The 18,500-nt window shown below is 41.5% G+C and overlaps 1 long non-coding RNA gene across 1 annotated transcript; it reads right to left on the reverse strand.

Annotated features, from left to right (window-relative positions):
* Nucleotides 1-78: 78 nt before the first annotated feature.
* LOC134552140 (uncharacterized) lies at nt 79-12,742 on the reverse strand. The gene is made up of 4 exons (XR_010080776.1): nt 12,331-12,742; nt 7,152-7,232; nt 3,923-3,974; nt 79-775 (listed from the first exon to the last, which is right to left on the reverse strand). It is a non-coding gene; the product is annotated as an uncharacterized LOC134552140 (long non-coding RNA).
* Nucleotides 12,743-18,500: the final 5,758 nt, after the last annotated feature.

Genomic DNA, 18,500 nt, shown 5'->3' on the forward strand with positions numbered 1-18,500 from the left:
TGCACATTCATAATTCACAAAAAAAGCTGCATATTACAAGCTGAAACTTTCCAGGTGGCTAGTTTTGACTGAAGGGTAGTCTTCATGCTAATTACAAAGACAGAATGACTGAAAGAAAAATGAAAGAGAAAAATTAAAAATGACACATATTGTGATTAACTCATTTGTTTTGTAGGTGTGTCATACAAAAGTTACATTGTGAGCCACTTAGAGCAAGTTTAAAGTAACAATTTCATTTAAGTTAAGATGAACTACCATAATTACATAATATCAATGTTTTGTGCTGCAATTTCACTAAGAATCTCCCTACAGAAGCTGCAGAAGCTTTTACTTATGCAAATGTGGAAGCTCACAGTGAAATCAGTGCAGAATCTTATGAATCATTAACTTTGGCCAGAAAGCCAGTCTGGGGAGGGAGGGAATGGCGTGCACTGGCAGCAACTGCCCCTGTGCTCTGGGTTTCCCTGAATGCTGGACTGCTGAGCAAAATAACTCAGGGGTTTTGCAGTTTCTTCCAACTTAGTACACTGACTGTCAGGGAAAGCAAACCACTAAGGCTTTGTTATTCTCTTTTTCTTGCTGTATTCCCAAATACTTGTGGACATACTAGGCAGCACATAATCCAGTCAGCACTGTGTGACTGGCCCTCCATGGTAACAAAGGATTTCTACAGCAGAAGGCACCTGGGCAACAGAAGCTGGGAGTGTTAGAACAGTCTCCCTTGACCCATGGAAAAAAGTACTGTGACACGCAGCTCCATGTTCTCATAAAACACCTGGAGACAAAATACAAGCATATAAATAAAGCAATATAACTCTGATTTTAAACATCTGAAAGAATAACTGGCAATGGTTTGCACAGCAATTGCAGACTTTGCTCCACATGGAGCAAAGATCAGTTCAGAACTTCCCCACTACTAAGTCCCCAGTAACCTCTTGGAGGCCAAAGAAGGGCTGTTGGATTCAGTGCAGGAAACCTCATCCTTTTTTTATCCCTGGAATTTTGGGTGAAGTGAGGACAAATAGATTTTTCCCAGTGATGCTGCTTTTTTTTTACAAAAAGCCCAAGTGAGTGAATTCTGAGACATACTAGCTTCTGTAAGTAGAGATTTAAAACTTAACCTTTATTATTCCAGGTCCCTATTCCAGGAACAAAAGATCTTGATCCAGTCACAGAGTGGATGGATACTACAACAGTTGCTAAATAGAAAAGTGGCAGAAGTGCCTGGCAATAATATGGCCACATAAAAAGTCCCTGGTCTTATATTTACAGTCATCATTGGCATAAGATCAAACCTCAGCACTGGGGAAAAACTGGATAAAAGTCACATTCGTTTCAATATATTAAATTATCTATTTGAATCAAAAAGGGACAAATGCCAGTGAGAGGAAAACTGATGCAGAGCTATGAAGGAAACATGGCAACTCTCTTTTTTCTGAATGCCTGCTGTTGCCCAAGGTGTTAATGCCCCAGCAACCATAACAACTGCTCATGCTCTTTCCTACTTTCCATTCACCACAGTATAATGAATGGAATACCATATACTGGCATCATATCTCTCATCTTTCACCAGCCCCATACTGGGATGACTCTATAGGTGTGTGTCATACTGAAGGTATTTCTTGCTGGTGGTCCTGTTGTGATAGAAACTTGGAAGAAATTACTGATCATGTACTTAACCCAGTACTTGTAAGTTATGTTCAGAGTATTTTTAATAGTCTGTTATTTTCTTCATCAGCTCTCTCTCTGATTATGTTTTACAAGTATTCAAAGTAGCTTCCTCTAACAACTCTTCCCACACTTGTTTGATAGTTACATTAACTCACAAGGATTGCAGTGCCCAAGACACATTAACTCCAGCTGGAATTTTACTTGTCTATTTTTCTTATCTTGTTTGCACCCTTGCATGAACTACAGTTCAATGACTGCAATTTGAACACTCCTTCCTATCTAGCTGAACAATCTTCCCCAACACACCACCATCCTGATGTGTAATCACTCAGGAGACATAATCATTCACTTAGAACTAAAATAATTCTCCTACCGTTTGCTCCTTGCCTCCATTCTGCCCTTTTTCTCTGATTTATTGCATTATATTCCTTATGGAAATATTTTGACATCCATTCCTTCTATTCAAGTCTTATACCCACCCTTGGAGGGAGTGCTTTGAACAGAGGAAGGCCAGGATGAGTGTGTATCTCATATACTCACCCTTTTATTCCAGTGTCATTTCCCCCACCTCCTCATTATATTCCTGAGCCCTTCCCCTCCTTCTAGTTTAGCTGCACCTACTATCTCTCCTAGAGCTGAGTCCTCCCTTCCCTCCCCTGCCCCTCTAGTAAATGTCAGAAAATATTTCCTCACAGGCTCTGCTGCTCAGGATTGTGTCTGAATATAGGGGTCCTGAACCCCAGCCTTGTCTAAGCTCTCTAAATCACTTGACCCCAAAAAGGTTGCCACAGGACAGCACTTACCTACAGCGCAGGCTGGAGAGAAAGTGCTGTTAAGGCACTGAATTCCTCCAGCTCTGAGCTCTGCAGCTTATTTAGACTGCAAGAAAGAATTTAGTGTGCCAGAGCGCTGGATTTGTTACTCATTAAGCTTAGTCAAAATTACTATGAAATTCCTTAATTAAACAGTTCAAGCTGAGAAGTAAAATGCTTTCTAATCCAGCCACCACAGTGCCCCACTCAGTCCTGTGCCTTTGCCTCTTCTTTCTTGCTGCCCTCGTGCTGTCGTTACCTCACGTGCTGCCAGTTGGTTCTGCTTGCTGTGACAGTCCCCCAACCCCCACACTGCCCGGCAAGCAGAAAGCTCTTTATGCCAAGTACTGACCTGGCAGTGTGCACAGCCCAGGCTGGAAGTGCATCTTGAATTCTTGCTCCCCCGGGAGCATTTGATTAAAGGAGGATTTTCATGGTGTGCTGAGATTCAGAACGTGGCTGCCGGTGGCAGTTCTGAGCCGGAACACACACTGGGGCTCCGCTCCTTCTGTGCCGATAAACTGAGTCCTGGGACAGGGAATTCTGCACCATTTCCCCAGTGTGCACAAGAGCACAAACAAGGCCATGCTCACCCTTGCTGCCAGGCCACTGTTCTTGCACTCAGGGACACAGGTTTCACCAGATTTCCAGTGATTCTCCACAGCAAGCTTCCACACCTGCTCTCTGTGTGTGTCTTACCGCTAAAGAACTTGAATCAGCTTCACTTACTTGAGATGTGTGAGGTCAGTTTGGAAACATTTGGAAACTGAGGACATTTCATGAGTGTCTGCACACCTGCACAGGGCCCACAACAGCACCTGCAAATGCAGGAGACCCCACAGCACAGTGTGCGTTTTACAGGCCACAACAGGGCCACAACAACTCCTCAAAGAGCTCAGAGGAATACACAAGCTAAATTAATTTCTGCTATTATAAGCCTTGAAAAACTTCTCTATAGCGCAGGAGATAGCTCTGGAGTCACAACACAGATGGGTACAGTTGTACAGAATACAGTTCCCAACTTTGTTTCTTTCTTCCCTTCCCAGTAACTGAAGTTTTAATTAATAAAAACTATCCTTACAATGAAGTAGGAAAACGGAGGTATGTATTTCCTTTATTTCATATGGCTTGATTTTGGATTTGCAAACTTACCATTTCATCCTGAATTTCAAAGAGAAATTACTTTAAAATTAAGTTGACAGTGCTTTAGGATGAATTATGGATACCTTTTTGGCTTATGACAGCAATTTGCTTCGGGATATTCTTCTGGCTGAGAAGCTGTAAACAAGACACAGCAGCAAAAATACAAGCAAAGAAAAACAACTAAAAGAATTAGATCAGCTATAGTATTAATCATTTTGATGCTGAATTTGGCTCCTTTGCATCCAAATCAAACTAACTGTATTCCTTTAATAATTTTTATTTTTCAATTCACTTACCCACAGTGAATATATCCATGTGTATGTGTTTTCCCTCCAAGAATCACTGCATCTCCATGATGAAGAAAATAAAATAAAACTTATTAAATTACCATAAAACTCCTTATTTAAAGTCAAGTCTGCAAGAGGGGAATTCTAGTGCTCCATTTTACATATCATATAAATGAAGCTTTCCCTGGTACATTTTTCCACACCTCCTTTTGGTGCTAACTTGTTAAAAATTGTGCCACTGTTTATATTATTAACTGGAGCGCAGGACTACAAGGAGCTGTTGAAGCACTGACCCAAGAGAACAGCCAGAGCACAGGTCTGGCTTCCACTTCCAGCAGTGGAAGGATGAGTGAGCAGGATGCTCAGACACTCATTTCCAGCTTGGAGTGGCCACAGCTGACTGCAGTTACATGTGGCCACCGGATGTGCACCTCTCCATGTGAAAGTTGTGGGTACTGAAAAGTTAATGAAGGCATTTTCCAGCTCTGCAGGATGTACGCTGCTCCTTTCTGCCATGCTGATGCACATGCCTGTGTATCTTGTGCAAGCAGTTAGTGGACACACAAACCAGGAAATGGATGTTGAAAGTCGCTGTATTATTAAATGAGGTACCATATCTAATTTAATTAAGAGATAAATATACCCTTACAAGTAAGCAAATGTCATCAGGGGATATCAGTTGTGCTTGCATATTTTTCCAGTCATCAGAGTGCTTTAAACACCTTCTCATTTATGGATAGTATGTTTCTCTGAAATAGGAAAACAAGGTTTTTTCAGGTGGTGCGTGAAGCAAGAGTTCAAAGGACTTGACTGCAGAGTATCAGCAAGTAAACTAAAAAGGTATCCTATCCAGAAAATCCTTATGGGAATATCTCATAAGGGTAGTGTTTTTGCAGTTGGGTTGCAGGAATTTAATGGGCAAGGAGTTGAAAATTATGACCAAGACAGCTAACTTCATGCTTGCCTTGCAGTCTGCATAAAAAAATGTGGAAGTTATCTTGGAGCTTCCATTGTTATCAGTCCTGAGCTGTCCTAATGACTGAAAGTAAGATGTTTCAAAGAAACAAGCTGATGATGATCCATGTGTTCATAACATGCACCTGTTTGCCTTGTCATGGTATTATCATCACATAATCTAAATTTAGACAACCTCAGACATTACAAAAATCAGTGTTTGCAGTGAAATTATAAAATTTCTTACTTCTAAAAACTAAACATTGCAGAGAAACTATTTCAGGGATAAAACAATAGAATATTTAAAAGAAAGCAAATATTTTGTTAAAATAATTTTTGGGAAAAGCCTTCAAGGATTTTGAAAAAGGCACAGTCCTTCTTTATGACCATGTGGAGCTTAAAGGGTCATCTACCAAGTTCTACCGTAGCTACATTTGAACGGTAAACTATGGGAACTCACAGAATCCCAGGCAAGGAGATTCCCCTTACTTTGGAAATCTATAGATTTTAGACATATTTTTCCATAGGACTTTGTGCCATCACATCTCACAGCACTTTGTGCCGTCATTTACATGGGTGAAGTAAAAACTGGCAGCAATCCAACTGCTCACTCTGAACTGAACAACCACACGAGATGCTGACACAGAAAATCACCCTTTGATTTCTCAAGAGTTAAATTGCATCTACAAGCCATGTCAAGTTCCATTTGGAGTAAGCTCTGGTGTCAGTCTAGTGCATTTCTGCCACTGGTTATTCTTTCCTTTTTTGTTTTCCAGGTAAGAAATGTCTGCATCCTAGCTGCTAATAATAGAAGAGCATAATTCTGAAATGCTTAGTCACTTTTATACTTTTTTACTGATGGTAGGAAGACGTGACAGAATCCTGCAGTTAACATGATTCAAAAGATAAGGGGGAGGAGAAGGTGGAGAAAGATTATATAAAATGTACTTATATTGCTTCCACAACTGAATTGTTTTCAGTATAGTGTCACGCTCTCAGTGTGGGGGAATTCTGCATGTGTCATGATTCTACAGATGTTCTTGCACACTACATGCAGCTGCACTATTTGTCATGGGCAAATTTAATAGGAAGATGCTTGTTATGTATTCCCTCTAATCTTAGTTCACAAAAACATGGAGAGAAAAAAACCCCACTACCTGATAGCTTGCTTTCTTCACTTCTTTATAAAGCCTTTTAAAACACTTTAAAACAAATATTGGGAACACCCATCTTTTGTACTAAATTCTGTAACACCTGCAATTACAGCTCTATTACCTTTGCTGGAATGATCTTGTTCTTTCTAATGTTTATAATGCTAATTAAGTAATTTTAAGTACCTGAAGAGGTCATATTCCTAACAGTGGGGGTTCTTTAAGAGCTTGATCCTTCAAAAGGGAGAATAATTTCTGCTAAATCCTGAGTATCCTCTGTTCTCAGTGACTTGAAGATGAAACTCAGAAGCACTCCATACAGCAGTATGGCAGAGCCAAGTGCTGTCAGAAATTTTAGAGTCAAACTCAGAGAAGCTTTCCTACTCCTGTCACTGTAAAATCCTGGATCCTCTCCTCTAGGTATTCTTCGTCCTAAATTTTGTTGGTCCTCGGGCAGTGTGTTAACCTGCTCTTCAGAGGAAACCATATCCTTGGGTTCCAGCATCTTGCAGATGTATTCAGGAAGATTTTGCGAAAAGAGAAGGATGGAAGGAAGGAAGGAAGGACGGAAGGATGGAAAGGAGTGGAGGGGCAAGGTTTCACTTGGAAAGCCTGTAACATGTTGAAACATAGGTTGTCTGGTTAGCAGCAAGGAAGGTAACTGAAGAACTGGCAGTGCAAGGAAAAATTTGGACTTCAGACAACAAAATTGGCAACTGAGGTACAAGCACATGCAACTAAACCAAACAAGACAAAACTCAAAAAGAAGCTACAGCTATAGCTGTTAAGGGTGTTACACTGTCAGTAATTGTATGAACAAAAAATAGATGTTATAAAAATGAAAAATTTAAATTTAATTACTGCATCTCCTACAGTACAAGAAAGACATTAACCTACTCCAGTGGAGGCTATAGCAGGAGATCTGTGAGGAGAGGCTGAGGGCACTGTGGTTCTTCAGCCTTGAAAAGGCCAAGAGGGCAGGGGAATCTACTGCTGTCTGGAAATACTTCACAAGAGGCTACAAAGAAGACAGAGACAGGTTTTTCTTAGATGTGCACAAGGACAAGAAAGAGGCAACCTGCAGAAGTCAGACCAAGAGAAATTCTAACCAGGGATTAGGAAAAATCATTTACCATGAAGGTGGTGAAACATTGGAAGAGGATTCCTGGAAGGCTGTGACTCCCTCATCTCCAGATGACGAGGTCTGTCCTCTTCTGTAGAGTAATCACATTTAACAGATCACTAGATATTAATATCTACACTTGTAACATTAATATAGATACATATATTTACAAGTACAGTTGAATCTATGCATGCTTTTAAAACAAAAAATGGATCAACAGGGTATAAATATTTTTTTTTTGCCATTGAAAAATCACATTTTTAAAATAAATGTACCATTTATGTACAGTTGTATGGGAGGTATTTAAAAGCATCCTGAATTTTGTACATGGTGAAAACTGCAAATATGTAACATGCATAGTTACATATAAAGTTGATGGAAAAGTTCTTTTTTGTAGGAAGCTCAGATAATTTTGGAAATGTATAACAAGTGCTTCTGTTATTAAAGACGTGCATCTGTGAACACAGTCTGCCAAAGAAAATTAAATATTCAGTGAGTCTTTTCAGAAGAATGCCGACAAATAGCATTGAAATATTTAATAGAGATGTGAAGATATTAGTTTCCAGTCTTCAGATGATTACTTAGCTCAAAAGTTAAACAGGTGTGACTAAAACATCTCTCATTCTGTTTCTAATCAATCTCAAACAATATATATGAGATCTAGTTGTGTTTGTGTAGAGACTGAACTTCAGAAGCTGTAGTGAACTACCTCTTGTAAAACCTGCCTGCTAGTGCCTGTCTGTGTGTCTGTATCTTAGATTCAAGCATGTTTCTTAATTATCCTATACCTTTATCAGGTTACACTATGGTCTCCTGCAGCTACAAGAATTTTTAACTTAGCACTACAAACTATAGCTCTCAGTTTAATAATCGCAGTATTCCTGCTGATTGGGCAAATTATATTGGCAATGGAAATCAAATACTTTTGTTAGCTGGCCTCCTGATGGCAATGAAGAAATACAAGTCAATCAGACTTTGAATTACTCTAATTCAAGAGAAGCTAGGAACAGGAGAATGTTTCCAAGATCTGCTGCTCAGTCATGACTCTGCAGTCATAGCAGGGTTTGAAAGTCCTTGCTCTGCATTTCACAGACTATTCAAAGTGACTTTATAGCCCAATAAATGTGATTTTGCCATTATTAATAAAAAGCAATAGGGTTTGTATTGAGGTGACAGTGTAGGGACTCAGCAATGCTCTGGGTTTTTCTGGGCCTAGATAGAATTTTAACTTGGTTTAGCTGTGATAGCAATTGTCCAGCTGTAAGGCACTCTTGACTAGATTTGTTTTAGCTTAATTCTAGTTTAGGGTAATAACAAATGGTTATTCATTGTGAACTGAACTGCCTACAATTCTAGAGTTAGCTGTGGGGAAGAGTACAGACACATTTGACACAAATCAGCCATGTAATCATAGTTAGATAATAGTGTTAAGAAAACATGTAAAACTAAATCCAAACAGACAGCAGACTGAGAAGAAAGACATCCCTCTCCCATGAGTAACACATGAATCCTGGTGATAGCTCATCACAATACTCCCCCATTCCTTTTGAGGAATACCAGTCTTAAGACCCAAAGGAGAACTGGGGGAGTAAGCACAACACCAGAAGAGGGCATCTTTAGTGTAGCAATTTCAACTCTATTTTTAATGAGGTCTTCCCATACTCATTAAGTAATTTTGACCATCAGACTGTTTAAAACATTAATCGGACCAACAATAAATTCTTAGACTAATTTATATTCTTTTGCCAGTACATTTTAGCCAAACAGAAGACCTCTGAGTGTAACAGCACATCATAACAGCGCCAACATCTTTAAGAACCTGGAAGCTGAAACAAGCACTATAAAGACCTCTGAAGCTCACAGGCACTTTTGGCCAGTTGCAGTCAATGCTGCTGTGCTCTATTTTCTCATGGACAAGCTGAATAAAATCAGTCCAGTGAATTAGCTCTCACTCAAGGTTACCACTCACGAAGAGGTCAGTGAGTTTGCATGCTGCCGTTTTAATTTAGTGCTACCACTGGCTTACCACCTTCCCTCTGGTCACAGGCTTTTACTGCTGTATTTCACAAGGCAGTGCAGTGAGCAAAGCCCTCTGAGAACATGAGGCTGAGTAAAGAACCCAACTGCTAGTGTAACTCCCTCAACTATCATTTAACTTGGTCTGTTTGAAAGGGTATAGCTTACTTTCAGAGCCCAGTTAACTCTCCCAGTACTGCACAAACCCTGCATGAGCTCTCCTTTACCACTCTGTGTATGTACACTTGTATGTGTAGCCAAGCAGCCCACAGAGCAGTCCTTTGCCTTGAGGTTTTCAGGTCTCCCTTGCATGCCTTCCCAGTTCAGCACAGTACAAGGGAATATGGGCAAGTGTGTGTAGTTCTGCTTGGGTCTCCTTGCTGTAGCTTAAGAGCTCGAGCTGCTCATGCTGCCAGCTGGCTCTGCCAGGCCTCTGGAAAACTCCCTCTTCAGGGAAGAACATCAGTCTGAAATGCTTCCTACAAAATGCATTTTCCCTAAACCAGTCCAGGCTGCTTTCTTGTTAAGGACAGAAAAGCATGACAGCTTTACAAACATTATTGTGGCTGGGGGACACCTCTGCAGGGACAGCCAATTTTCTCACTCTCTACTTTCCACCTTCATCTCAAACACTGGGAAACACATCAACTTTCAAAGTAGCTCTTCATGTCCTGAGTGCTGCTGTCACATGTATATATTCCTCCCCAGAATGAGCAGAATGGCAAGAGTGTTGTATAATGATCTCTCATTTAGCTTAAAGTGTCATCTTTTCCTTCACTGCATTTTGTCTGTGAGAAGTATGCTGAGTCTTGTGCAGCTGCGTTCTTGCTCTTATTCAGCACAGATCTCTTCTAAGTTCTGCACCCATACCAAGAGTTTCCTTCTTCCCTTTGAAAAGAGTGACAGAGCAGAGGAGCCCAAAGCCTACATGGATGTGACCCAGGACTAGGATGAAAAAATTAACCTGATAAAAGAGATTTCTTTGGCTTCTAGTGCCTGGGTTCTGAGCTGGAAAATAAAATTCCAAATGGAGAAGAGAAAGGGAAGACAAAAATTTCAGATTCAGATGCTGACTCTACTTGTTTTCAGAGCACTACTATACCTACTATATCTACTATACCAAAACATAAATCAGCCAGCCAGTGAATTCTTGCCTAGTATCTTCAAGGTTATCTGGAAGTCAGCTACAAGCATCTAGGAATGAGGACATGTGCAGTGACTGACTTCAGTAAGGTGACAAAGACTGCTCTGGTCAGGGTTGGGATGCTTGGAATGCCCACCACCACACATGGCAGGGCCCCGCCTTTGTTTGATACATTTCTCATTGAGGTGTGTAAGCAAGACACAGTTCTGCTCAGAAAAAACACACTCTATTAATTATTTAAAAATTAACTGAGATTAAACCAATTTTCATTGTCAGGCATGCTAACCTTTAGAGCAGATTCTAGCACTAAATCATGGATATCTATAGGGAGTTCCCTTGGATCATTTGATCAAATTATGCTCTTAAAAGTACACTTCAAAAATGTCATCCTGGTGTAGGAGGAAAAGAAAGAAAATAAGGCAATGAAATTAATGGAAATTTGGAGAAATGAAATGTTGTCTCATGTATTTTGACAATGTAGGCATCAGTGGGTTTGCCAGACAGATCAGCTTCAGATTTGACTTGAACAAATTAAGCTAGTCTAAAGCACAAACTACTTGCTAGTAATTTTCTTGGCTTTTTCCTCTTGAACAATTTTACAAGTTTGTTTACATTATAGCAGCACTGGCCATGCATCTCCCACATCTGAGGTAAGTCCCCAGCCTTTGAGAAGAAAGCTGGCATTTGACAGGGTGACCAATTTCTGGTCATAGAAGTGTTTTAAATAACAATGTGTACAGGCAGCAAGAGCAAAGGGGAAAAGATGTGAAGTTGAAGAAATGAGAGACAGGTACAGACAGCAAGAGGAAAAACCAGGGCAACACCTGAGGGGTTTTGACAGAGAAATCCCACTGCACCAGTTGTTTAATTGTTACCCTGCATTGCAAACAGCACACTGTAGGCACCCTTCTTTGGCAAACATCTGCTGCTGCACCTCATTTCCTTCAGCAATAAGACATCAGGCAAAACTGGGCATAGCTGAGAGATCCATAATAATACCAAAAAAAAAGAGAAATGATACCCAAAAAAAGTGATGCTAATGAAGAACAGTTACTCACCACCACCACAGCAATGCGCAGTCAGTCCTCGAGCTGCAGTCCTCCGCCAACTCCCGTCTCCAGTTACAGGGAGCATGATGCCACATGGCAGGGAATATCCCTTTGGTTCTTTGGGGTCAACTGCCCCAGCTGTTGTCCTCTCAACTTTTTGTGCACCCTCAGCCTCATCACTGGTGGAACAGTGTGAGGAGCAGAAAAGGCCTTGACTCTGTGTGAGCACTGCTCAGCAATAATTAAAACACCTCTGAATTATCAACACTGTTTCCAGCACAAATCCAGAAAACAGCCCCATACCAGCTGCTATGAAGAAAAATAACCCAGAAAATCTACCCCCGCAAAACTAGCACAATCTTAAACTGAGTTTGATGGACTGGAAGGTGTTTGGTGGTGTTGGGATTTTTATTTGTGAATGTGACAAATTTGACTGAAGCCTAAGAAACATTTTTACAGATTATTTTAAAATGGGCTTATACTTTAATAAGTATACTGTCTGCTCTCACACAACATGTGTTGATTTGATTTTCCATTATTATGATGATGTATTATAACACCAAGTAACAAAGACTGTACTGAATTTGGATTGGAGAATATAAACATCAGTCTCTTGTTTGATTTTCTTAAATCTCTTTCCGACCTAAGCACCTAAATATTCTCAGTCTGGTCATAATCCACACCTTGACCATATGGTCCTCTACCAGAAAACAAAATAATCCTAGGCAATTAAGGCACTTGCCCACATCCATTTCATCTGCTAGATCTTTGGAGGTGCAAACAAAACACTGGATGGGAAGATCTGCTAATGCTGATAGTGCTTTAGATCACTTGATAATCTTTTTCCTGTGATAGTTATTACTGAATGGAAATGAAATGCATGCATGTTAGGACTAGTAACAGATGGCACTTCTGTTCTGTGAGGAAGAAACAGGGGCAAAGGGGCAGCAAAGTTGAACCTCCCCCCTTCCCTGTCTTACCAGGATTCATTGTGTTGCCCTCCTGTTACAGTTGGCTGTGACTCTTTCTTGTTATAAAGAGATGTCAGAAGTTAGAGAGAGACAGATGATAACCTTAAATCCTTTACTGCATTTTACCAGGATTCTGAGAAATAAAAAATAAAAAAATAAAAGCCAGCTGAGGGAGTTGGAAAATGTCAGTGAGGCATTACACAAAGAACTTGATACATTTGTTGACCTTTCTTCTTACTCCACCCTTCTCCTCTAAGATGGATTTAGTAGTAGTGAGTGCTTAGTGCTATAAGTGCTTTCTTAAAAATAATTTAGATGCTATTGGCTGTCTGCCTGCACTTGGAAAATGTAGCTGTTTCAATGAGCCCCTGCTGAAACGGAAGAAAAAGGATTTATTGAAATGCCTCCAAAAATGCACCAAAATTTCATTCTTCCCCTTGTCTGCTGAAACCCATCTTGTTCTTGCTTTTACAGCCTTTTGTTTTATTTTTTTAATTGTACCATTGTATTCAGGGTCTTTTCATTCTTCTCCGCTATTTTACGAATGGCGTGTGTGGTATTAAGAGCTGAAGGCAGAGATGAGAGGAGAAGTGTTTTGAATTGACTAATTTGCAGGCAAGAAATAAAGCTCTTGTAAGGTGGTCCCAGGGGTATCTTTGCCATGAACACTATTTGAAATGACATGTAATCTGGTACATTTCAAAGGCAAAACATTTCCTATTCTAAAGTATCTTCCTGAGCCAGGGTTGGTTTACCTGTTTCCAGAGAATAATAAACTCCACCGAGGCCAAGGAATCTCCTTCTCTCCCCTCTCAAAAGTCCTGTTCTTTTTTAAAGGGGCAATTGCAGCCAACAGTTTATTTCTGTCCTATCTTTTGCTGCTCTAATGGCTCAGTGCTCGCTACTAATACACAGCTGAATGCACCTCTGGATTAAATAACAAGTAACAGACCCCAGCACATCCCTGTACAACACAATAAATAATGGTGTAGAGCTCTCTTCTTGTTTCTTACAACAGTGGAAAATATAGATCTGGTTCTTACAGACTTTTAAAATTTCAAACATTTCACCAGATAACTTTGATCTGGCAATTTCTTAATAAAAACTGTTCCTATTCTAGAGAAATCTGAGTTCAACTGACCTGAAATGTTGTATTAATACTCTTTCTCAGCACAATTCAATGTTTCTAGCCTTGCTGACGTGCCAAAAGGCTTACACACAAAAGTCCCCATTAAATTTGTTAAGGCAGAAATTTCAGAAAAGCTTTATTTTTAGAATTTTGTCCATACTTTGGTGAAGGTTTAGTTGGTCTTATAAACTGACACAATTGTCATCTGTGACATATTCATATACTCTAAGGAATGTTTCTATATGTGTATGATTTAAGCTTACAATATCCAGAAGCTGTATCGCACAGTTTTAAAAGATTTTTAATTTAAAGAGTTTTAAATGAGGAAACTGGCCACAAATAAATCCCAACGCTTTTGAGAAAATAAACACTGACAAATATTACAAACAATTTATATTACTTTCACAGCTGTTCTGTCCTGAAGCTTTTAGCTACCGAAAAACAAACTCATGCTTTGTGAACATTCTGAACTTACACTGTTCACTGTTTCTACACTTACTTGATTTTTTTCTTTAACTCTTGTGAAGAGAAATCAGGGTGCAGTGTGCCTACAATAATGACCCTACATTTTATCTTTTTAAATTTATTTTATATTTATTTTATATTTATTTTTTAAAAAATTAAAAACTCCAGCTACATCGATTTTAAAAATCCACATGCTTGTGCTCAAATGTACTGGCTCTACATAGTATTTTTTTAGTTGCGGACAATGTTAAATAAATTACGTTACTTGAAGAGAGATACTGAAGGTTCCTGGATAGAACAAGCAAAAGAAATGGATTTGAAATGTCCAGAAAGGAGAAATTTCTAAAGGCGTGAAAAGTTCTCTCCTTAACCTAACATTTCTGTGAGGCAGCAGAACGTCCAGGATGACTTGTGCTGTCAGTTTGCATTACCAGTCTCAGCCCTTTGAAGGACAGATTTTTGTACTGTGAGTGACCCTAACGTGTGTTGCATTTGGATCACTACCAAATAGAAGTCATGATAAAATATTATGTCCCACAAAAAGGTCTTACACCTTAATTGTTGTTTTTCACAAGGTTCTGTCAATTGTAATTCTTAATTTATGGGAACTTAACCTAAATGTAATTTGGAACTAAATGTGTCCAGTGTTCATAAAAACCTCCAAAGAAGGCAGTGCTGTTCCACAGCGGTGTTTATCTCCTGGACTGGTCCGCTTATCAATTCTGAACTATCAGATCAGTCTGGACAAGATGCTATTACTAACAATCATGAGAAAACATAACACTTGTCATGAAATAAAGATTTTCTCCAACTTAGTTAGCAATACCACCAGTCCTAGAAATTCTACCACAAGCAGAGAAATAAACCAGGCCTTTCCATGACTGCCAAGTGCTGTCACATGTTAACACACCAAAGGCATTACACCTCAACACTCAGTGTCTGAGGGAAGTTTCAGTGCTTGGCTCAGGCAGCTGCCTGGGGAACACTCTCTGCTTTCTGAAATCAGAGCTAGCTGCTTGCTCTTCTGTATTTGCACAAGTCATCAACCTTGCACAAGTACACCTGAGCAACAGATTTGACCCTACTGAAAATCTGCTAACCCTCCCCTGACCAAACTACTTCCTAATGCCCACAGGAGGACTTCTGTTAAGGCCCTTTCATTGCCTGTGTGTAATGTCACCTTCAATGAGACATTAACTAATTTTTTTTTTTTTAGATAAATCTCTAACATACCTACTTCCATGTGCATTGAAATATTCATAAAGCCAATATATAGGGAAGCCATCAGCAGGAATCAATTGTTTCACTCTGGATGCTTTTCAGAGACAGGAGCATTTTGCTAATACAGAATACCTAGCCAGAAAGCAGCACAGCCTATCCTGGCTCAGCTGATTTACCAAAACTGTATTTTTGAGGGCTGTGTTTCCTTTGGTGACTCATGTGATGTGGTACCATTTTAACAGTGTGCAGAACACATGCTTGTTTGAACACTTCATCATTTGGCTCAAAGTAGTACAGTATATTGTTCTGTTTAGGGAACAAGTTTGAATTTACCATTGACTCAGGAGAACTTCACAATGTATCGCTGGGTCAAGGACAGGAAGCTGCAGCAGAAATAGCTGTGGAAAAGGCATCAAAAGAAGGCCACTGGGTTACACTTCAAGTAAGTCAAAGCTCTTCATTACATCAGTGCTGCACTGCGGTGTTAAAAACTGAAGCGTTTCAAAATAACATGTGCCTAGATGAAAGAGTACTAAATAGTGATTTAAAACTTCCTTTGTCTTTGCCACAAGGGAAGCACATAACTTCGTCTGGATATGTGAGTATCGCTGAATATCACATAAAATATGAATTGCAACTATCTTGCATGTAGGGAGTCAACTAACATATTTTCCCAAGCACATGATATCTGATTTACTAATTTATTATCCATTAAAAAAAATCCTTTAGTAAATAAATGTGTAGCAAAAAGAATTGTTACGCTGTATAATCAGATGAATAGATACAAACAGGGAAGATTGCTGTCATTATGCAGTGTATTGTGCTAAACAGATGCACACAATTTTTTTCAAATATTGTGCAGTATCAAACTGCTTCCTTATGTCTGGGTTTTTCTTGTATCAATAAAATGTTTCAAATTTCAAATCAATAGCTCACAGGGAGGCCTTTTTTTTCATCGCTTCTCCCCCCTCTCCCTCCTTATCTCTGAATATTTATTTTGTAGTAAAATGGTTGGACACATTAGAGAAATTACTGCAGAAAACTGGGAAGGAAGTCAGCGGGGTGATTTGTTTTGAGTGTGGGGAACCTGCTCCTTTCCCTAAAGCACATCTCATTCCAGAGTGGATTTAGGAAACCTCCCATCAAAATAACTGATCAGCCACTACCTGTAATACTGCCTGATCACTGTGCTGCACTAGAAAAATTTGACCAGGCAAGTAAACCACAGAAATGAAGCTTTAAAAATGTGAGTATTAAACTTCTCATTTTAAAGCCACTTGAAACAATGAAGGCACTAAAAGCCTTTACAACATATGCCATAGTAAAGCAGAATTCATTTCATTTCCTAAAGGTTTGTCCACATATCCTAGAGTGACTGCACACCTATCACCACCAAAAAAAAAATCAAACAAGAAACTGCTTCTTTCGATTTTAAAGGATCACATACAGTTTCTAGCTAAGTATCTGTCTGTGTGCATGGAAAATGAAGAATTTGCTGTCACTAGTCACTACAGGTAATTACTGTAGTGCAGAACAAAAATTTATTTTGGTTTCATCTAGCTTCATTTGGTTTATCTTGAGATGCACAACCATGTGGTTTTGTGTCTCTGGAATATCTTTTACATATTCTGAGCATGCAGTGCACTGGAATTAGGTCTTCAGCTGAGGTAAATCTGTGAGGTTCACTACACTAATTTGTATTCCTAAGAGTTTGGCCCAAAACATTTGGATCATATATTAGAGGAAAGCGTGGCTTGGCTTCTAGGTTATTATATTTTCCTCAGTCCTTTTTAATTTTTGTTTTGGAAGGCTTTTAATGAAATAATTTTTTTCTTACTGACTCTTAAAAGATCCTTACAAACACAGGTGTGTATAGGTAGTAGTTGTAAGCTATGATCAAGGATATGGTCAAAGAAATAAAAAAAATCTGGAAATCATAAATCTGTAATAAAGAAAGCGCATCCACCTGAATGTTGAAAAACTAATTATATTTTTAAAATTGCTTTTTCGGCACTATTTTCTAAAAAAACTCTGTGAAAATCACAAAGGCTTTTCTTCTTTTTTTCTTGTATAAAACCTCTTCCAGCAATAAAAAAGGAAAAATCGCCAGCCACCCGCGCGGCGGAGGGAATGTCACCCAAAGTGCTGACAGCCGCACAAAGAAACCCGTGGCTGCAGCCAGGCCACAACGCGTTTGTCACCAACTGGTGCCGGCGGCTGTGGCTCCGCCGGGGCCCCGGCCGGGCCCGGCCCCTCCGCCCGCGCAGCGCCGCCTTCCCCGCGCCCGCCCAGGTGCGCTCGGGGTGCCGGCCTGGGCCGGGCTGCACCTCCCGGGCCGTCCCCCCAGGCCGGCGGCTGTGCCGGGGACACCGTCACCGGCCCGCTGCCCTGCGCAGCCCGGCCCCGCGGCAGCCGCCGGGCGCCCGGGGCAGCCGCCCGTGCCCCGCCGCTGCCCTGCCCTGCCCTGCCCGGGGCGGCCGGCGCCGGGCCCGCAGCGGCAGCGCGTTCCCGGAGCCACAGCGCCCCCTGCCGGCGGCCGCCCCGCGGGCCCGGCCGAGGCGCGGGCGGGCTCGGGGACCCGGCCGGGCCCGGCCCCGGCGGGGGAGCCCCGCGGGGAGCGCGATTGACCCCGGGCAGCGCTGCGGGGCTGGCACGGCAGCCCCGGCCTCCAGGGGAGGTTTTCCTCTAGCAGACGCTCGTGTTAACGCCGGAGTGGGAGCGTACGGGACTCCCCCCACAGGGCCGCACTCCCGGCACCCGCTGCCGACACCCAGGCGGGGAGAGCCTGTAACCCGCCCCCGACCCGGAGCCTCCCGCCCGGGCGCCTGTGGGAGCCCGGTCATTACCAGTGCGCGGTGTCAGCAAAACCGAGGCGCATCCTGCACTTTCTTCCGCCGTTTCCACCCGGAGAACAGGGACGTGACATGGGCAGGAGCCAGAGGTCCCAGACCTGCGGGGCTGAGGCGACTCTGCCGATGGCAGCCCCGGGCGCCCGCCCGCCGGGCTGGGGTTCGTGCCTGGGGAAAAGCACACACGGGCTCAACGGGCACGCTCTGTTAACTCGTTTAAATGGCCACAAGCACACTGCTCTTCCTGAGGAATTACACCTTAAACAGACTTGGCTGTTTAATAAACCAGCCCTGGTCCCCTGCAGCGGTGACCTCTGATCCCAGAGCAGTGCAAAGATTTCTTGTAGTGCCGTGCCAGCGCTGCTGCGGCCGAGCGGCGATAATGACCGAGGGTCCGTGTGCGACAAACTATTTCAGCAAGAGGGAGGCCGAAAAGTCCTCTCCCACATCTGCGGGGCATTTGGTGACCATCTGCCTGTGCCAGCGGGCGGAGGGCTTCTCGCTGAAGCCGGCAT

The sequence above is a fragment of the Prinia subflava genome, chromosome 6 (genome assembly GCF_021018805.1).
Source record: "Prinia subflava isolate CZ2003 ecotype Zambia chromosome 6, Cam_Psub_1.2, whole genome shotgun sequence".
In the NCBI taxonomy this organism is placed as follows: domain Eukaryota; kingdom Metazoa; phylum Chordata; class Aves; order Passeriformes; family Cisticolidae; genus Prinia; species Prinia subflava.